This window comes from Leucoraja erinacea, chromosome 19 (assembly GCF_028641065.1).
Source record: "Leucoraja erinacea ecotype New England chromosome 19, Leri_hhj_1, whole genome shotgun sequence".
Taxonomy (NCBI): Eukaryota; Metazoa; Chordata; class Chondrichthyes; order Rajiformes; family Rajidae; genus Leucoraja; species Leucoraja erinaceus.
In genome coordinates, this window is record NC_073395.1 from 6,603,925 (window position 1) to 6,618,448 (window position 14,524).

Here is a 14,524-nt window from a genome sequence, read left to right on the forward strand (position 1 = left end):
TCCCGCTGAGTTTCTCTAGCATTTTGTGTCTACCTTTGATTTAAAGCAGCATCTGCAGTTCTTTCCTACACATAGATATATATGTGTGCATGTATCTATATATCAGAATATAGATGTGTGTGTGTGTGTGGGTGTGCGTGTGTGGTGTAAGTGTGCGGCGTGTGTGTGCGTGCGCGTGTGTGTGTGGTGTAAGTGTGTGGTGTGTGTGCGCGGCGTGTGCATGTGTGGTGTGTACGGTGTGTGAGCGTGTGTGGTGTGTGGGTGTGTGAGCGTGTGTGTGTGCACATGTGCAGATGAATATACAGACATGTATATATGCACATATATTGTATGTAAACCTTATTCCACATTGATTCTTTTTGACAACCAAACTCCAATGTCAGACTTCCGAGGTTAAGACAACGTTAAAAAAAAATCCCTTTGACAACAATGATCAGAAAACAAGGAGAGCAAACACCTCGTGCCTTCACCAACACCATTTCTGCACGAGTAGCAGATTGTAACACCAACCATTGCCACACCATTCAACCGTTAACAACAGACGTGGAAGTTAAAATGGATTTCAACACAGGATCAAAGTTATCGATCGGTGGCAGCAGAAGCCTCACTGATTCTGCCATTCAATACAAATGTGAACTCTTGTCATATTACCTGGCATAACCTTTAATCTATTGGTGAAGGGGCAGAGTGATTGTCCCAACACTACACACCCTCCATGCGTGCCTTCTCTGCCAGCACAACCCATTGACAACACATTGCAGACATTCCCGTTCAAGTTTCAACAGCTGGCTCGCAATGGCAAAGGTTTTTAAATCCCCCCCCCCCCTTTAAATTAAAAAGAAAGGCGAGTCACACGACAATATTAACCTTCAACAAAAGTATGAAGAATATGAATGGCGAATTGCACTGACCTGACGAGAGCAGAGCTAGCTGTCTTGCCTGCCAGCATTGCAGATTTGCAGCATTTCCTATACAATTGCTGCACTGAGCGAGCACTTCCAGCTAATTAGCAGGCTGCATCCTTGATGCTTCTCTTGCACACGATGCCCGGCCAGCCGGCTTCTCCCCGACCCTAACGCAGCAGGACAATTGCATTCCAATGGGGACTGAGCAGATGGCTGTTTCCAAGGCAACTACATCTATGAAAACTACTGGTTACAGGAGGGAGGATGTGACTGCTGTTAGCAGCAACACAATTGCTAGCATTGTACTACAACGAGCAGAAAACACTGCAGTGCTGACTGAGCATGCTCAGCAGGTATCCCCACTCCTTGACCAGGTGGAGATTTTTTTTGGGGGGGGGAGGATCCACAAGGAGGGGTCTCACAGCGAGACCCACCGCAGTCGGAAAAGGAGTGACATTCATCCAACTGGAGTCAACCAGCCCGTTCCACCAACTGCAACAATGTACTTTCAGCCGGCCATGGCAACTGAATGATATCGCCTTGCTGATACTGTGGGGCAGCAGAAATTCCTTTGCCGTTTCTGATGAAAAGCCAACAACCGATCTGGGTGCAAAGACTAGGCTTGTATTCACTGGAGTTTAGAAGGATGAGGGGGCATCTTATAGAAACAAGTATACAATTATAAAAGCACTGGACAAGCTAGATGCAGGAAAAATGTTCCCAATGTCGGGCGAGTCCAGAACCAGGGGCCACAGTCTTAGAATAAAGGGGAGGTCATTTAAGACTGAGGTGAGAAAAAACTTTTTCACCCAGAGAGTTGTGAATTTGTGGAATTCCCTGCCACAGAGGGCAGTGGAGGCCAAGTCACTGGATGGATTTAAGAGAGAGTTAGATAGAACTCTTGGGGCTAGTGAAGTCAAGGGATATGGGGAGAAGGCAGGCACGGGTTATTGATAAGGGACGATCAGCCATGATCACAATGAATGGCGGTGTTGGCTCGAAGGGCCGAATGGCCTCCTCCTGCACCTATTTTCTATGTTTCTATGTTTCTATCAGATCTCCACACTGGGGAGATCCAGCTGGTAGTGCTGCTGCTTCACAGTAGAGTCCCAGCCTCGATCCTGACTGCGGGTGCTGTCTGTGTGGAGTTTGCACGTTCTCCCCGTGACCTGCGTGGGCTCCCCCCCCCCCCCCCCCACCCCCGGGAACTCCAGTTTCCTCCCACATCCCAAAGACGTGCGGGTTTGCAGGTTAATTGACATCTGTAAATTGTCACCGGTGAATGGGACAGTTTAGGTGATTGCTGGTCGGCATGGATTCGGCGGGCCGAAGGGCCTGTTTCCATGCTGTATCTTTAAACTAAACTAAATGTGGGGGAAGAAAAAACCCAGTAAGCATTGATCCCACTCAAGTAGAAGCGGGAGAAACTACAATGGTGATTATGAAACCCACAGGTGTATTAAACAGATACTGTTTGTCCACACTTTACAAAGCAAAAATCCAGAAATAAGGGCAGAGGCAGGAAAAAAAAGATCTAAGAATATTGAAGAGAGACAAATAATTGATAGTAAATAAGTAGGAATGGTGTAATCAATAGGATCAGATGCAGCCAACTCATCTGGACCCATGGTCTGTCTGGCAGGTTCTTAACGGAGATTAACAGAGAAACATCATTAAGAAGAGAGATAGTAGAAACATAGAAACATAGAAAATAGGTGCAGGATGAGGTCATTCGGCCCTTCGAACCAGCACCGCCATTCATTGGCTGATCGTCCCCAATCAATAATCCGTGCCTGCCTTCTCCCCATATCCCTTGATTCCACTACTCCTAGAGCTCTATCTGACTCTCCCATAAATCCATCCAGTGACTTGGCCTCCACTGCCCTCTGTGGCAGGGAATTCCACAAATTCACAACTCTCTGGGTGAAAACGTTTTTTCTCACCTCAGTCTTAAATGGCCTCCCCTTTATTCTAAGACTGTGTGGCCCCTGGTTCTGGACTCGCCCAACATTGGGAACATTGTTCCTGCATCTAGCTTGTCCAGTCCTTTTATGATTTTAAGAAGGAACTGCAGATGCTGGAAAATCGAAGGTAGACCAGGGTCTGAAGAAGGGTTTCGGCCCGAAACGTCGCCTATTTCCTTCGCTCCATAGATGCTGCTGCACCCGCTGAGTTTCTCCAGCACTTTTGTCTACCTTTTATTATTTTATATCCTGCAGGTAAATTGGAATCTCCAGAATCGGGAATGTTCTCTGCAAATTGCAAGCTGGAAAAGTTAATAAGCCAACTGTTCCAGGGGGAAGGTACAGAGCAAACAAGAAATTACAGGCACTCCACTGACACCAGTGAGAAGTGGAATGGCCGAATCTATTATTAATGTAATTGGGTGCTTAGAACATCATAATGTGATTGCACAGTCAATACGGCTTCATGGCAGGAAAACTGTGCTCAGTAATCTATTTTTCAAGGTTTTGTCAGGAGCAGCATGGACTAGACGGCTGCAGATTTAGTGCATTTGCATAATTAAAAAAGCACTCTGGAAGATACCATGCGTCAGTTAGTTAGGACTTGCATGAATGGAACTGAGGTTGCAGACCAGATCCCACACCTGGCTACAAATCACTGCCCAGCCTGCGCCTAATTCAGAGTGCACGCCTGCCCTTGTTCCCGGCCTTACATCTATATTGATTACTCCAACTCCAAGTCACCCTTGCTTTCCCTTCCTCTCCATCCCTCCCTCACCCAAGTTCTCTGACTAGTTTCACTGCCCTGATTAATTTTACTGCTTGCATGCCTCGTTGGCATATCCCTCCAAACCTGTCCTGTCCATGTACCTAAAGAAGGGTTTCGGCCCGAAACGTCGCCTATTTCCTTTGCCCCATAGATGCTGCTGCATCCCGCTGAGTTTCTCCAGCACTTTTGTCTACTGTTCATGTACCTGTCTGTTTCTTAAATGTAGGGATAGTGCCTGCCCCAACTATAGAGTCTGGATAGAGTGGACGTGGAGAGGATGTTGCCAGGACTAGAGGGTCTGAGTCGTAGGGAGAGGTTGAGAAGGCTGGGACTCTATTCCCTGGAGTGCAGGAGGATGAGGGGTGATCTTATAGAGGTGCATAAAATCATGAGAGAAATAGATCTGGTAGATGCACAGAGTCTCTTGTCCAGACAGCACCCGTAGTCCTGCTGAGTTACTCTAGCATTTCGTGCCAGTCCCCTCACTCTTCGCCTGGTCAACCCGAAACGTGAAATATTCCTGTTCTCCAGAGATGCTGCCTGACCAGCTGAGCGACTCCAGCACTTTGTGTCTACCTTGGGAAGGAAATGTCCCTGAATCAGGAGGCAGACACAAAAATATGGAGGAACTCAGCAGGTCAGGCAGCATCTCTGGAGAACAGGCATAGATGACCACACCTTGTGTGCAGTTTTGTCCCCTAATTTGAGGAAGGACATTCTTGCTATTGAGGTTTACAAGGTTAATTCCCGGGATGGCGGGACTGTCATATGCTGAGAGAATGGAACAGCTGGGCTTGTACACTCTGGAGTTTAGAAGGATGAGAGGCAATCTCATTGAAACATATAAGATCGTTAAGGGGTTGGACACGCTAGAGGCAGGAAACATGTTCCCGATGTTGGGGGAGTCCAGAACCAGGGGCCACAGTTTAAGAATAAGGAGTTAGCCATTTAGAACAGAGACGAGGAAACACTTTTTCTCACAGAGAGTGGTGAGTCTGTGGAATTCTCTGCCTCAGAGGGCGGTGGAGGCAGGTTATCTGGATGCTTTCAAGAGAGAGCTAGATAGGGCTCTTAAAAATAGCGGAGTCGGGGGATATGGGGAGAAGGCAGGAATGGGGTACTGATTGGGGATGATCAGCCATGATCACATTGAATGGCGGTGCTGGCTCGAAGGGCCGAATGGCCTACTCCTGCACCTATTGTCTATTTTCTATTGTGATGTTTCGAGTCGATGAGCTTCTTCAGACTGAGTCAGGGGAATCTTGAGGCATGTGGCTTCAAACGTGTGTACCTCTTGCCTGATGGGAGCTGGGAGAAGAGCGAGTGACTGGGGTGAAACTGGCCCTTGATGACGTTGGCTGCCTGGCCGATGCAGCGTGAAATATGATAAAGCATTTGTTATACTAACTCGCACAATCGAAAGAACAGATGAGACATGCAACTTCAACTTGGAGTGGGCAGTGCAGTGTCCTTTCTGGAGTCACGGCGGCACGATGGTCAGAACTGCGAAGTCAAGTACAGTAAGGGAAGGGCGGGGAAATTGTTAGTGGGAGGAGGAGCTGGTAAATAAAAGATAGACACAAAATGCTGGATTAACTCAGCGCAAGAGCGGAACTCGCTATCAAAACATGGAGGGGACGGGGGACACAATTTATTGGCGGCCACGCGCGCATGCGCACACTCACACACACACGCGCGAGGCTTCAGAGGATCAACCCAGCGCTAGACGCGCAGATTTTAAAATCGGGATCATAAAAACTTTTGGGGGGATGTCCCCCCACCTCTCAAAACATGGGGGCGGACGTGTCCCCTCTGCCCCCTCCCAGGTTTTCCGCCCCCGACTCAGCGGGACAGACAGCATCTCAGGAGAGAAGGAATGGGTGGCATTTCAGGTCGAGACCCCTCTTCAGATTCGACCCAAAACATCACCTCTCCAGAGATGCTGCCTGTCCCACTGAGTTACTCCAGCATTCTGTGTCTACCTTCGGTTTAAACCAGCAACTTTTCGGCAGATGATTTTCTTTCCTCTCAATTTATCGGGTGACCCGATTCTGAAATCAAATACTATTTCACAGTTGGAGAGATTCATCTTCCTCCCCGGACCACGGCTGTAGCTCTGCTGAGCACAATTACGTGGATTGGGAATGTTTCTGCCTCGTTTGTGATTGTCAATTCCTTCTCTGGTCGACCATCGGCTCAACGGCGGGCAGGGAAGTCACTGTGTCGAAATCCCTTCTTGAGAGTTAAGAGATTACACTTCAATTCTCCTTCCCATTCCCCCACAGACATTTCTGTCCTCAGTCTCCTCTAGTGTCAGAGTGAGGCTAAACATAAATTGGAGGAACAGCATCTCATATTCCGCTTGGGCAGTTTACAGCCCAGAAGTATGAATATTGATTTCTCTAACTTCAAGTAACCCCCAGCATTCCCTCCTTCTCCATCCCTCCCCCACCCGAGTTGCACCAGCTTCTCATTTTCACCCCACACACAGCTAACAATGGCCCGTCTCCTTTATCATTGTTACTTTTTTGCACATCTTTCATTCATTGTTCTCTAACTCTCTACACCATCGTCTTTCTCTCTTTCGTCCCTTTCCCCTAACTTGTCTGAAGAAGGGTCTCGACCCGAAACGTCACCCATTCCTTCTCTCCAGAGATGCAGAGTGTCCCGCTGAGTTACTCCAGCATTTTGTGTCTATATTCCAGCATCTGCAGTTCCTTCCTACACATTTCAGCTGCAAAATAAAATCACGTGAGGAATAATATTGAGAGATCAGATTCAGATCAGATTCAGATTCAATTTTAATTGTCATTGTCAGTGTACAGTACAGAGACGACGAAATGCATTTAGCATCTCCCTTGAAGAGCGACATAGCAAACGATTTGAATAAAAAATAATAAGTGTAAGGGGGGGGTGGTGACCGAGGTACGTTGTTGAGTAGAGTGACAGCCGCCGGAAAGAAGCTGTTCCTCAACCTGCTGGTTCGGCAACGGAGAGACCTGTAGCGCCTCCCGGTTGGTAGGAGGGTAAACAGTCCATGGTTGTGGTGAGAGCAGTCCTTGGCGATGCTGCAGCGCTTCTTTTCCAGACTCAATGGAGGGGAGCGTCGGTGATGCGCGTTGCAATTTTCACCAAAATCACGTGAGACAGAAGTTGCCATATATTGAGAGTTGGTAGGATGCTCTCGATGGTGCAGCGGTAGAAGCAGGATGACAGAGCTTCTTCATCAGGAAGAAGAAGAGCGCTGAAATGAATAGGGAGAGTCAGGCAATGAACCTTCATGGCTAGCTAGTCAGGAACATCCTACAGCAGGATTGTTGCTCCTCTCAAATAGTGTTCCTACATTACTCATAGCCTTGAGGGAGTAAAGTTTGATAAGAGCAAGTAAAATGGAAACCTTGTTGTGGTCTATTTCTTTGACAAAAGCAAAAAAGCCTTCTGAACAAAGTGTAGTCATACCAATGTAACAATCCATAGTTTCTGGACAAGATAGGAGTGACGTACTTTGTTGGGACGCACATTAAAAGCAAAAATGTATCTTTGGCTGTAATGAAGTTCGAGTATAAATAATTATTAATATAATAGCCGGTGCAAAGTTCGGAGGCGACTCTCGTGTTACGAACTTTCAGTTCTCACAAATTCTTCCCTACAGATTCCACAAAAAAAACTACTCAAAAACTGGGGATGTGGAATAAACCGACTGAGTTTTTATTTTAGAGAAAGGTAAATAAATAGGCAAAGATAGAAAAAGACACAATGTGTTGGAGTAACTCCGCGGGTCAGGCAGCATCCCTGGACAACATGGATTGACCTTTCTGGTCAGGACCCTCCTTGAAACAGATTGTTGGGGAGGGCAATGGGGGGAGGGAAGAAAGCTGGAACAGAGGAAGGGCCAGACCTGGAAAGTCACCTATCCATGTTCTCCAGAGATGCTCTCAGACCCGCTGAGTTACTCCAGCACCTTATGTCTTTTTATGTAAACTAGCCTCTGCAGTTCCTTGTTTCTAAAGTAGATAAGCACATTTGTTGAGCACTTATGTTTTTTCTATTGGTAGTTTTTGACGAATGCACACAAGACATGGGTTTACATCACGGAATATCAGGGCTGTTTTCTTGTGACACAGCTCCCTGAAACGAGGGAGTTACCTGTACTGGATCGAGTGGTGTCTATGTTTTCCGGGACCTCGAGAGAAAAAATCCTTTCTGGATAGAATAAAACAGTGGAAGGAACATCTGGGTCCTGATATTTCTGTGGAGTGGAGTAGGTGTGAAAGGAATTGTAACAAAGTGGAGCAAGGACAGTGACAGGCCTGGATAGAGTGGATGTGGAGAGGATGTTTCCACAGTGGGAGAGTCTTGGACCGGAGGGGCCTCAAAATTAAAGGACGTTCCTTTAGGATACTTTCAAGAGAGAGCTAGATAGGGCTCTTAAAGATAGCGGAGTCAGGAGATATGGGAAGAAGGCAGGAACGGGGTACTGATTGGGGATGATCAGCCATGATCACATTGAATGGCGGTGCTGGCTCGAAGGGCCAAATTGCCTACTCCTGCACCTATTGTCTACTGTCTACTAAAAGAGACGAGGAGGAATTTCTTTAGTGTGAGGTTGGTGAATCCTTAGTTTAGTTTAGTTTAGAGATACAGCGTGGAAACAGGCCCTTCGGCCCACCGGGTCCACACTGACCAGCGATTCCTGCACATTAACACTATCCTATACCCACTCAGGACAATTTTTACATTTACCAAGCCAATTAACCCACAAACCTGTATGTCTTTGGAGTGTGGGAGGAAACCGAAGATCTCGGAGAAAACCCACGCGGTCAAGGTGAGAACGTACAAACTCCGTACAGACAGCACCCGTGGTCAGGATCGAACCCGGGTCTCCGGCGCTGCATTCACTGTAAGACAGCTACTCTACCCGCTGCTCCACCGTGACCGCCCTGTGGAATTCATTGCCACAGAAGGCTGTCGAGGCCAAGTCAATGGATATTTGTTTAAAGCAGAGATAGATAGATTCTTGATTAGTATGAGGTTTAGGGAGAAGGCAGGAGAATGGGGTTGAGTGGGAAAGATGGATCAGCCATGATGGAAGGGCGGAGTATACTTTATTGTCCCGAATAGCTTAATTCTGCTCCTATCACATGACCTTATGAACCATGGAATGCCACACCATCATTGTTTCCTGCCAGGTGAGCAACAGGGCCCTTTGGCTTGGTCTTGGTAACTGTGGGGCACTTCTATTGAAACCACTTACCTTTTAAAGGCAGCTGCCTCGACTTTGCTCCCCCCCCCGCCGATCTCTGGGAAATTGTCCAGCGGTGGTTAAATTTAGATCTGCCTCTTTAAGTCTGGGCCCTGATTTGTATCTATTAATATAATGTTCCACCACCAAAGCTGGACACTTGCTCATCATGTTCCATGTCCACAATTAAATGGTAATGTGCGCAGTATATCTGGTTGGCATCGCAGTACCTACTCCCAACAGCCCATTTAGGATAATAGACACAAAGTGCTGGAGTAACTCAGCGCACCAGGCAGCACCTCTGGATATAAAGGGTGGGTGATGTTTCAGACTGAAAAATGGTCCATTTGGGATCTTTGAACACCTGCTATTTTGCGGGGTGACCCTTGTTTACTGTGGTTCCATTACATGCAAGGGCCAAGAAACAAGTGTGTTCCCAAAAAAGCCGTGGCACAGGGGTAGAGTTGCTGCCTCACAGCGCCAGAGATCCAGGTTTGATCCTGACTCCGTCTGTACGGAGTTTGTACATTCACCGTGTGACCATGTGGGTTTTCTCCGGGTGCTCTGGTTTTCTCTCACACTACAAGTACGTACAGTTTTTCAGGTAAATTGGCTTCGGTAAAAAAAAAATGTAAATTGTGCCTAGTGTGTAGGATAGTGCTAATGTACGGGGTGATTGGCGGTTGGCGCAGACTTGGAGCGCCGAAGGGACTGTTTCCACACTGTATCTCGAAAGACTAAAATGTATCCTTAAAGATGGCCTGGGTGGTTACTGGACTAAAGGTCTTGGATTAACCATTGTAAACTTTCCTGCACACCTTGCTTCCTTCACGTTCTCTGTATGAGATGGCTTCCAAGACCATGTGTGGTGCAGGGATTGGGTGAGACGCCTGTTGGCTGGTTATGTGATGGGGACTGGTGGGTGGGCTGGCTGAGTGGATCAGCAACTAATGCAAGATGGTGGAAATAGAGTCTTTGTTCAGGGTGCTCGCTGGTCAATTGCCGCAAGCGAGATGCTAACACAGTGAAATTATTTTTCTTACAAACAGTCCAGTAGAGCATTGCCATACCCCCTGATCCTCGATGAACAAATGTACAGAAGTCCTCCACTGAGCCCGCATGCAAGTGGTGACATGTTTTGGTGCCGTTTTCAAAGACTGCGCTCTCGTTGGTACGAGCGGAACCTGTTCCAGGCTGTTGCGGGCCTCAGGCCAGCTCCCTGCGTGGACTCCGCGCCCCTCTCCTCGCCCGCCCACCTTCGCTCACCGGCGGTGCCTCTCACAGCCGACCGCAAGGGCGCGGGTAGGCCACACCCTGGTTTCCATCGGCAGAAGATTGACGGGATTGGCGCGGGACTCGGATGAGTCGGGGTTGGCGCGCTGTGCTAATCAAGGAGTCAAGCGACTGGCGGGATCAAGGGATTGTGGAGTTCCACTGATCGCAGAGTTGAGGGGTGACCAATTTTAGTTAGGCCAACTGTTAGACCAATTGCCAACTTGTGCAGAGAAGGGTCACATGTAGGCAGAAGACATTAGTTTAGCTTGACATCATGTTCATCTTGGACATTGTGGGCCAAATGGGCTGTTCCTGACTCTACTGGTCCATGTTCTATTTAGTATTTTCAACCAAAGTCAAATTTCCCAAGGATTTTTATGTCACACAATACAACCACTTCAAAGCTCTCTCTTCATATAGAAACACAAAAGGAATCTGCAAACACAATAATTAATCCACCATAGGAAAGTCACAAAATGCTGGAGTAACTCAGCAGGTCAGGCGGCATCTCTGGAGAACATGGAAAGGTGACATTTCCTGGAGTAACTCAGACACAAATTGCTGTCGTAATACAGAAATTAATCCACAACGATTCTTTACACGTTAAAAACCAAACACTCACATCCATGCCGATTATCAAATACTGCAAAATTGGATCATATAAGGTTTAACAATCAAAGTACTTTCCTGACTATTGATACCCGAGAATTTCAGGATATAAATGAGGTACCTTCATTCAGCTGCATGGCCTCTGTAAACGTCCTCATCCATTGAGAGTGAAAGAGCAGCAGGTGAACTTGCAGCCAATGTTAAACACTTCATATAAAAGTGAGGATACGGGAAGAGATGATATGAGATAGAGCAAGGCACCGGGATAGCCTTACATCCAGGATAAGGAATGCTTGCAAAAGGTACTACTGGATCACAAGCTGGGACCTTAAGCAAACTAGTGTACACCAGCCTCAAACAGGAACACTTGTGGAAGTAAAAGACAGGGCAGCTACAAACCACAATGACTAAAATTAAACCTGTGAATAACACTTGATTTTCTTCATCCAAACTGGCAGCACAGTATTCAGTGAAATACTACTAAAGCACTTTCGCCAACTTTATAGCTTTAAGGCTAACAAACCTTCCCTAATCCCCTGCAATGTGACATTTAACCTTAGTAATATCCAAGCAGTTTAAATGATGTGTCTATTAGAGTGATTGATGGATGTTTTGAAACAAAAACCTTATAGAAACATAGAAACATAGAAATTAGGTGCAGGAGTAGGCCATTCGGCCCTTCGAGCCTGCACCACCATTCAATATGATCATGGCTGATCATCCAACTCAGTATCCCGTACCTGCCTTCTCTCCATACCCCCTGATCCCCTTAGCCACAAGGGCCACATCCAACTCCCTCTTAAATATAGCCAATGAACTGGCCTCAACTACCCTCTGTGGCAGAGAGTTCCAGAGATTCGCCACTCTCTGTGTGAAAAAAAGTTCTTCTCATCTCGGTTTTAAACGATTTCCCCCTTATCCTTAAGCTGTGACCCCTTGTCCTGGACTTCCCTAACATCGGGAACAATCTTCCTGCATCTAGCCTGTCCAACCCCTTAAGAATTTTGTAAGTTTCTATAAGATCCCCTCTCAATCTCCTAAATTCTAGAGAGTATAAACCAAGTCTATCCAGTCTTTCTTCATAAGACAGTCCTGACATCCCAGGAATCAGTCGGGTGAAACCGTCTCTGCACTCCCTCTATGGCAATAATGTCCTTCCTCAGATTTGGAGACCAAAACTGTACGCAATACTCCAGGTGTGGTCTCACCAAGACCCTGTACAACTGCAGTAGAACCTCTCTGCTCCTATACTCAAATCCTTTTGCAATGAAAGCTAACATACCATTCGCTTTCTTTACTGCCTGCTGCACCTGCATGCCTACCTTCAATGACTGGTCTACCATGACACCCAGGTCTCGCTGCATCTCCCCCTTTCCCAATCGGCCACCATTTAGATAATAGTCAGCTTTCCCGTTTTTGCCACCAAAATGGATAACCTCACATTTATCCACATTATACTGCATCTGCCAAACATTTGCCCACTCACCCAGCCTATCCAAGTCACCTTGCAATCTCCTAGCATCCTCCTCACAGCTAACACTGCCCCCCAGCTTAGTGTCATCCGCAAACTTGGAGATATTGCCTTCAATTCCCTCATCCAGATCATTAATATATATTGTAAATAGCTGGGGTCCCAGCACTGAGCCTTGCGGTACCCCACTAGTCACTGCCTGCCATTGTGAAAAGGACCCGTTTACTCCTACTCTTTGCTTCCTGTTTGCCAGCCAGTTTCTCTATCCACATCAATACTCTATCCACACCAATTATGAAATTTGCATTGAAAAATACTCTAATTTGCCATCAATTGGCATGACAATTATAGGCAACAAAGGAAGCAAATGTAACGTAGACTTAACTCGGAATTTATTTTAAAACAACAATTTGAAGAAATGCATATCTGCACGGTAAACTTAAAATACTGTATATTAGTGTAGGAAAGAACTGCAGGTGCTGGTTTACACTGAAGATAGACACAAAATGCTGGAGTAACTCAGCAGGACAGGCAGCATTTCTGGATACTGCCTGTCGACCCGAAACGTCACCCATTCCTTCTATGCAGAGAAGCTGCCTGTGCCGCTGAGTTACTCCAGCGTTTTTGCATCTATCTTTAATAGATAATAGATCTAATTTTTGTGGATCACCTGCAAGATTAGTTGGACAAGGTGTAAAGAATTGCAGTTAAATAATATTGTCACGACCGAACAAAGTGTTAAATCATTGTACACGAATGAAGTCCCCTTGATTTCAGTGGGGAATTAGACAAATAGCAAACATCTCAATAACTGATTGGAATCCAAATGTCATCAAGGAACATTCCTTTCTCTGTAACCTTTTGGATAAACTATGAAAATGAATGAAGATCAGAAAGCTGTCAGGTGTTGTCAAATTGGATTAATGGCATGTTAAGTCAAACTGTTAAAATGAAATGGCATCTTCCATGTACTACATTTGACTAAAGTGATAACTGGAATCAAAAGCAGAGAGGGTAGACAAAAATGCTGGAGGAACTCAGCGGGTGAGGCAGCATCTATGGAGCGAAGGAAATAGGCAACGTTGACCTTTTGACCCGCAACGGTCGACCGTTGCGGGTCAAAAAGCAGAGAGTCTTGCGTGCAATCCATCCAGCAGAAAGACAATACATGATTCAGGGATGTTTGAAAAGTGGCGCTTATAGATAACTTCATTCGTTGATATTCAGTTTGGCTTCTACCATAGATAATCACAAAATTCTGGAGTAACTCAGCGGGACAGTCAGCATCTCTGGAGAGAAGGAATGGGTGACGTTTCAGCTTGAGGCCCTTCTTCAGACAGCTTCTGAAGAATGTTCAATCAGTTCCAAGTTTCAATGGAGTGACCACTTCAGCTCCAGCATATACAATATCTGCAGGAATTGGTTCGGACAAGTTTCCTCGGTTTAACTATTTAGATCCCTTTCATCAGTGGCTTCTTCCAACACAAGGTCAGAAGTGGGGAAGTTTGCTAATGACTGCACTATGTTCAGTTGCATTTCCAGTTCCTCAAATTAATTCTTCCATCACATAGCAAAACCTGGCCAAATGCTGCAGGTTCACCATTCTGAGACACAGTGGTCAATTTACTGAACTAATAGCCCATAGACCTGGACCAGCATGACTAATATGGTAGCTGAGGAATACAAATTCAGTCGAAGCTTTGGAACATTCTAAAACTCAAAGATTAGTAATAGTTTCATTTATAGTTTGGTGGGTAATATTTTTCTCTGCGAACGCAAAATGAAATGAATATGTTTGTACAAAATATTTAAATCAGTCAACAAAGGCAAGGAAATACTGTTGGCCACAATCTAAATCAAACGTAATGATTCAAATGATATTTCTAAATCCTTCAGATTTCATTATCCTCTAAACATCTTTTTACCGGATGTGGTTGTAATTTGCAAAATGTAAGCATAGTATGTTTTTTTTTAATTGGCTTCTCGGTATGCCATTTAACGTAATTTGAATGGAAGATATAAATTGAGAAGAAATGGGGTTGGTCAGGTGTAGCCAGCATGGTTTTGTATGTGGGATATTGTGTCTCACAAATTTTGAAGAAGTAATCAGGAAGATTGATGAGGGCAGGTCATGGACATTGTCAATATGGACTTCAGCTTGGCCCTGGATAGGGTTCCGCATGGTCTACCGCTCTGGAGGGTTAGATCACCTGTGATCCAGTGGGTGCTAGATACAGTGTTTAAGAAGGAACTGCAGATGCTGGAAAATCGAAGGTACACAAAAATGCT

The 14,524-nt window shown here is 45.9% G+C and overlaps 1 protein-coding gene across 2 annotated transcripts in view; it reads right to left on the reverse strand.

The window, feature by feature from the left end:
* Positions 1-14,524, reverse strand: part of fgd4a (FYVE, RhoGEF and PH domain containing 4a) — a 158,297-nt gene that overhangs the window by 98,990 nt on the left and 44,783 nt on the right. The window contains exon 1 of one of the 2 annotated variants that reach the window (XM_055650179.1): positions 912-1,377. The exons of the other annotated variant lie outside the window; for it this stretch is intronic. The gene's annotated coding sequence lies outside the window, so the exon portion shown is untranslated. Of the gene's footprint in view, positions 1-911; positions 1,378-14,524 lie in introns of those variants that run through there. 2 annotated transcript variants of the gene reach the window in all.